This window comes from Crocodylus siamensis, chromosome 3 (genome assembly GCF_052110815.1).
Source record: "Crocodylus siamensis isolate JL-2025a chromosome 3, ASM5211081v1, whole genome shotgun sequence".
NCBI classification, from domain to species: Eukaryota; Metazoa; Chordata; order Crocodylia; family Crocodylidae; genus Crocodylus; species Crocodylus siamensis.
Genome location: NC_143397.1, coordinates 2,129,307 through 2,135,874, shown reverse-complemented (window position 1 = coordinate 2,135,874; position 6,568 = coordinate 2,129,307). Strand labels below are relative to the sequence as shown.

Genomic DNA, 6,568 nt, shown 5'->3' with positions numbered 1-6,568 from the left:
TCCAGCCAGCCTGGGGAGCTCAGGATCAGACCAACCCTGGGATTTTCCCCCTGCCCAGACTGGTCTGGACTGGGGTGGGATTAGCCTTCCTCCACCCCCTGGGAGACCTCTTTGTGAGGCCGACACCGTGTCAGAGGCGCTGGAGTAACAGGATCCGTCCCTTCGTGTTCAGCTCTGGGCACCTTGTTACCCAAAAGAGAGGCAGAGACAAGCCGCAAAACGATCTGGGGGCTGGAGTGATTGATTTATAAGGAGCTACTAAGAGCTATATCCGTCTAGCTTGGCTAAGCGATGACTAAGGGAGGGACATGATAGCAGTCTGCAAATATGGAGAGTGTAAACAGCCAGGCAGAGGAGGAATTATTTAGGCTGGAGCGTGGGGGCGGAAGGTGGAGGATTGTAATGACATGAATAAAGGGAAGATGTGGGCAGAGGGACCTGAGCTGGCAGTGCCTCCTCCCACCTGGCCCTTGCTTTACCCAGGTATGAATGACGGCGCCAGGCCCCACGTGCACCTGTGGTGTGTGGTCCCCCCGGGCACCGCTGGGCTCGCTTGCACGGGGCCACCGGCGTACCCCAGAGGGACAGGCTGGGGGAGCAAGGGGACCCGTCCTGCCCAGCTCTGCCGGCTCCGAGCCTGTTCGAGTCAGCGTGGAGCGGTCGCCTTGCCTCTCGTCCACCTTCCCGGGTGGGAGGACTCTGCTTCGCTGGGCTTCCCGTGGGCAGACAAGCCGCAGGCCGCGAGCTTGCAGAGACTCGCGGCAGCGCTCGCGGCAGCCGGCGCACGGTAGCGGGTGGGTGTCAGCCCTCGGGAGACACGGAGCCATCGATTTTGTAGCTCTCCGGGTGCTGACGTCAGGCTGTGAACTGCCTCCAGCCTTGGGGATCCCAGGAGCTGCTTACGGCAAGCCAGGCGTCTGGTATCCCAGCACAGCCAGATGCTTCTCCCCCACCGCCCATCCTTCCAATGCTCCCATGCCCTGGGTGCTTGCTTCGGGGTCCCTTTATAGCCCTCTACCTCCCCTTGAAAGGATGATCAATGCCAGAGCATTGCCCGGGCATGGATGGTGGTGGGATGGGGCCTACAGCCTGCAAAGGGTGGGTTTAACTGCCCTTCCCGAAGCTCAGCCCTTTGCAATGCCCCTGCGGACTCGTGGCTGCCCACCCCTCCTCGGCGCCTGCAGCGAGCTGGGACAACGACCACTGAACGCCCCTGCAGCGAGGAGCGTCCTAGTGGAGAGCAGGCTCCCCCGCCAGGCCCCTGGCAGGAGCGTCCTAGCGCACCGGGGTGGAAGCATTATCCACCGCTCCCCAAGTCACTGAGGCCCAAGGTCATGGGAATAAAGAGCATCGCCTGCTAGACTTGGGCATGATGTTTGTGGGAGCTATTTCTGTGCCCCTGTTTCCTCTCCCAGGGGCTGCACTTCGGGGGCTGCCGAACAAGCTGCAGATCTGGGTGCAGGTCACGGCTGGGAAAGGCTGGCGGGCGCTGAAGGAGCTTTGCAGCAGCGGTGCAGGCAGGAAGGTGGCCCGGGCGGTCCCAGGCTGTTGTCCTGCGGGTGCAGGGGGGTGCAGGGTTGTCTCGGGCTGAATTCGGCCCTGCTCCCAGCAGCTGCGGTGTCACTTGGTACCAGAGCTGTAAGTGGCTGCTCCGTCCCAGCCGGAAGCTGGGATGTTGAGTGTTTCCAGAGGATATAGTTACCCACTCCAAGCTGAGCCCTGGGTTGATACGGGCGTCCCCCAGGTTGGTGCCGGCATCGGTATTTATTCGGCGTGAGGCTGTTTATTTGGACAAAGTGCCGTTTCCCCGAACTCAGCAAGAATCAAACAGCGAGCAGCTGCTCCTTTGTTTGCAGCCTGCTTTTTGGTCGCAGCTCCCAGCCTCTTTCAGCCCAGCGCTACCCTAAATGCTCTTACTAGGCTTTTCCGCGGATATGCAGAGTGCTTGTTCTGGCTGTTTCGGGGGCAGCGTGGACACGCAGACGCAAATGCACGTGTGTGTGCATACACACTCACACACTGCTGCGACCCAGTTAACCTCCTGCTTTATGCCTGGTGTCAAAAAACCCCTCAGACCGCAGCCCAGTCTCTTCCCGGGCTTGTGGGTTCATGCATCTAGCATCTGCCAGTCACTGGGATGCACTGGTCTTGCATTTCCTTCCAGCCTTTGAGTCTCCTCGTGCTTTGTGGGGGGACGGGCCATGGCTGACAAAAGCAGCTCCAGCCCCTGAACCGGTGCTGTCCCTCAGGGCTGGCGTGGGGGGAACCTGGTGTCAACTTAGCCTGAAGATCTAGCCCTGGCCCTGCCAACTGGCTTCTTTCTGAGGCCTTGCCCAGTCACGTAAGCCATGGCAGTCAGAAACCGCTCCAGTTCAGGGTGGTTCAGCTTTGGTGAGTGCAGACAAGGGGCTGCCCGGGGCAGCGGGTCCCAAAGCCAAGGACCATTTCTAAAAATGTGGCTAAAGCTAAGTGGTGTGAACAATGCAGGCTGCACAGGCAGAAGCATCGGTAGGAGCACTGCGATCAAGGGCAGCGATTCTTCCCCTCTATTCGGCACCGGGGAGGCCACATCTGGAGTCCTGTGTCCAGCTGTGGGCCCCCCACTACAGACAGGATGTGGACACATGGGAGAGAGTCCAGTGGAGGGCAACAAAAATGGTTGGGGGAAAAGACTGGTGAGGAGAGGCTCAGGGAATGGGCTGATGGAGTCTGCAGAAGAGAAGACCGAGGGGGATTGAACAGCAGCCTTCACCTCCCTGCTGGGGGGCTGCAAAGAGGATGGAGCTGGGCTGGTCTCAGTGGGGGCAGATACAGGACAAGGAGCAATGGGCTCAAGCTGCAGCAAGGGAAGCTGAGGTTGGATATTAGGAAAAACTTACTCACTAGGACGGTGGTGAAATCAGCTCCCCAGAGATGGTGCAGTCTCCATCCTTGGAGGTGTTGAAGACCCGGCTAGACCAGCCTTGGCTGGGATGATGTAGTTGGGGCTGGTCCTGCCTGGAGCAGGGGTTGGACTAGATGTGACCTCCTGAGATCCCTTCCAACCTCACTGTCTATAATTGTACACACCAGGCTGCAGGCTCTTTCTAATGTTTCCTTTCATCTTCCCAGCCCAAGAGAGCACCTCAGGCACATGCTAGAAACAGCAGGAGGGAGCTGATATGTCCTCTGATGCTCGAGATGCTTCTGTTGGCAGCTCAATTTTCCCTTCTTTAGCAACATCCAGCAGAGCAAGCGGTGCAAAGAGTGAGAAGGCCCAGCAGGCTCTAACTCCCCTGGTATGAGCTGCAGGGGCGTATGCTGAGTACCGTGACCCACCAGTCCAGGCAATGAGGTGACTCACAATCAAGAAAGAGGAAAACTTTGGTTTGAAAACTTTTGAGTTCAGAGGTGAAGCAAAGACAGCGATTCAAACAGCCAAAAAAACCTGTGAAATAGATTGCAGTCAGTGTAAATGAGAAGCCAGGGTGCACAGAGAGGTGATAATGAAAGCAAAAAACGCGTTTAAAACGTCAGGACATGACAAGAAACTTTTCTGCGTATTAGGAACAAAAACAATTCTGTAATGGGTATGTGCCGATTAGCAAATGGGGACAGGAACTTTGCTAACAGCGGTGCAGAAATGGTAGAAGCTGGACTCGATGATCTTGCGGGCTGGACTCGATGATCTCCCGAGGTCCCTTCCAGCCCTAATGTCTATGAAATCTATGAATATTTTCATTCTGAATTTGGTTGGAAGCAGGATGGCGTTCATGTGTCCCAGAAGAATGATAAACTACGAAGCATCTACTACAGTTAAATGTTTTGTAAAGAGTTTTAAAAGAGCCGGCTAAGGAGGCCTCTGGCCTACTGCTATTGGTATAAGTAAAAACTGGAGTATCAAGGAAATTCCACATGACTGGGACCATGCTATACTATACCAATCCTCCAAAGGACAGTCAGGATGACTTCAGTCCAAAGAAAGGAATGGAAAAGCAGTCTAATCAAATTATAGAATAGGAACACAGTCTTATTGTAACCAGGCCTTGCCATACACATCTGATTTAGTTATCTGATGAGTCTGCAAATTTGGTTGATGGAGATAACTGAGGGGGATGCCACAGGTTTTTGTAAGAGGCTTCATGGAGGACCACGGGATCATGCAATTCAAACAACTAGCTGTTACTGAGGTCAATAAAGTGCAGCTTAGGTGGATTAAGAACTGGCTGGCTGACAGCACGGGCTTTTGTCACTGGGGGATGTTCCCATGAAGGGCTGCGGACTCTGGCACTCATCAGCACTTTCCCCAGTGATCTCGAAGTAAATGAATAAAGTTTGTGGAGCTCCCAATGGGATGCGGTAGCAAAGTACTAATGCCATCCTTGGATCTGTAAGGAAGGGAGCAAGGCCTAGAAGTGGGGGGCAGGGTGATATTGCCTCCAGATACAACCTGGGTGAGGCTGATATTGGAGTTACCATGTCCATATTTCATAGAAATTAGGATCATAGAAAATGAGGTTTGGAAGGGACTTTAGGAGGTCACCCTCTGCTCAGAGCATTTAAAAAAACCTGCTGGAGTACTGGAGAAAGTGCAGGTCGGAGCCACCAAAAGTGCTTTGAGAACTAGAAAAAATTGCGTGCAGGGAGAGACTTGAGAGCTCGGTCCGCTAGAGCTGGAAAAAGACCACCGAAAGGTGACTTTTATTTCAGTCCATAAATAGACTATGGAGAAAATACTGGCTGCTAAAGGGTGTTTTTTTTGTCTTATGTATAGGTGACAAGACACCGTTTGTTTGCTGTAGTTTGCACAGATCCAATCCAGGTGAGAGCACGACAGCCCTATAAACCCAAGTGTACCGGTATCTCACGGAGCCGCTGGCAAGGGCTCGTCGCAAGGTTTCGAAGAAGCAATGGCTATGGAGGAAGTCACCGGTTTTTAATAGCGAGGGTGAGTAAGCATGGGGACAAACTCATGGGAGGTTGGAGCTTTTCCATCTCGTGACACGGGGGTCAAGGCCGGGTGCCGTCTGGAAGGGGTGCCCACCCCAAACGCCAGCTGTTGGGCTGGGCGTTGCACAGGACGGCGATATTCAGGAGGTCAGATCAGATACTCAGCTAATCCCTTCTGGCCTTCATGCTCTGTGCTGAATGTACGAAGGTCTCCACCCATCACGTTAACCTAATGCCCCGTGCTGACACGCGCTGCGTAGCATGGCAACAGCGAGGGTGGCATGGCAACAGCGGGGATGCCATGGCAACGTCTGCAACGGCATGGCAACGGCTTCTGCTAAAGGAGAAAGCAAATGCCAGGTCTTCGTTTCGGATCTGGAGATGCTCTTGCAGGCCTCTGTGAGTCCCGGGGGGAGGGCTGCTGCTCCCAGCGAGATGCCCCGTGCCCCCCCGAGGGAAGAGGTCGCTTGCCCCCGGGCCCTTCCTGCTGCTGGCCTACGGGATGGAGGGTCCCTGTCCCCTGCCTGACCCCTTCTGCTGCCGGACCCTTTCTAGTGTGGCAACCATCCACTCGCATCCCTAACTACCGCCCCGTCTTGGGTGGCTTAGCTCAGAAAGCTAGGAGAACTGACCGTCTCAATCAGAGGCCACAAGTTGTCCCCACCCTCCAGGCTACTCAGTGGGGGAAGTGAGTCAGGGGGCTCAGTCCAGGTTTTAGGGGCATTTCACAGCAGAGAGGCCACGGAGACCAAACCTTGCAGAGTCCTTGCCAGCTGCTTGCCTGCGGCTCCGTGATGCGCCGGTCACTTGGGTTTCTAGGGCTTCTGTGCTCTCCCCTGGATGTGACCTGTGCAAACTATAGCAGAAACCTGTGTCTGTCCACCTATGCATACCTCTCCTCCTCCAGAGAAACCTTCCTGCGCAAGAGAGAGCCGCTCAGGTGTGCCAGGAGGGAGAGGCGCTGGCAGCCGGCGGCGAGGCTGTTGCCTGGGCTCCTGCGGCAGTGTGAATGGTTGTGCCAAGGACATGAGTAGTGAATGTCAGTGTTGTGCCTTCCACCACCTATGAGGCAATCGGAGAAATGTGAGTAGTAGGTGGTGTCGTGCCGGGAACGCTGAGCGGCGCAGGTGTTCGGCGGCGCACCCCCAGGCTGTAGGTGTTGGGGTGATGGGGGCACGGGGGCTGGTCTCGGCAGGGGGCAGGATGTCTGTGCGAGGGGCAGGACCGGAAAGCAGTGCTGGGCTGGGCACCGCAGCTTTAAAGCTACACGCTCGCGTCTCCGGGGGTTGCCAAAATCCTTCCGAGACAGAGATTGCAAACTGCCTGTTCCTAACAGAGAGCGCAGATGGTCTTGTGCCAGGGTAGCAAATCACCTCCAAATGGTCTTTCTGCCTCAGGACCTGAATGGGCATGGGAGCGAGGGGCACGGCTAATGGTCAGAGCTTCCTAGACCTCCAATGCTGGAGGCTGCAAGGAGGAGAGGAAAAGGGGGAAAAACCCCTCATCAGATGCAAGCCACTCTCCCATCCAGCCTCCTCTCTCTGCCCGCCGGTGGCTTACAGCCTGAGCCAGTGAATGCCAGCTCCTGTGCTTTTATGGCCCCAGTGCTCCTCCTTGGCTTCCTGCCCTGCAAACTGGA

The 6,568-nt window shown here is 55.8% G+C and overlaps 1 long non-coding RNA gene across 1 annotated transcript; it reads left to right on the top strand.

Annotated features, from left to right (window-relative positions):
* The first annotated feature begins 357 nt into the window (after positions 1–357).
* Positions 358–5,963, top strand: LOC149867904 (uncharacterized). Its single transcript, XR_016441139.1, has 3 exons — positions 358–483; positions 4,754–4,927; positions 5,837–5,963. It is a non-coding gene; the product is annotated as an uncharacterized LOC149867904 (long non-coding RNA).
* Positions 5,964–6,568: the final 605 nt, after the last annotated feature.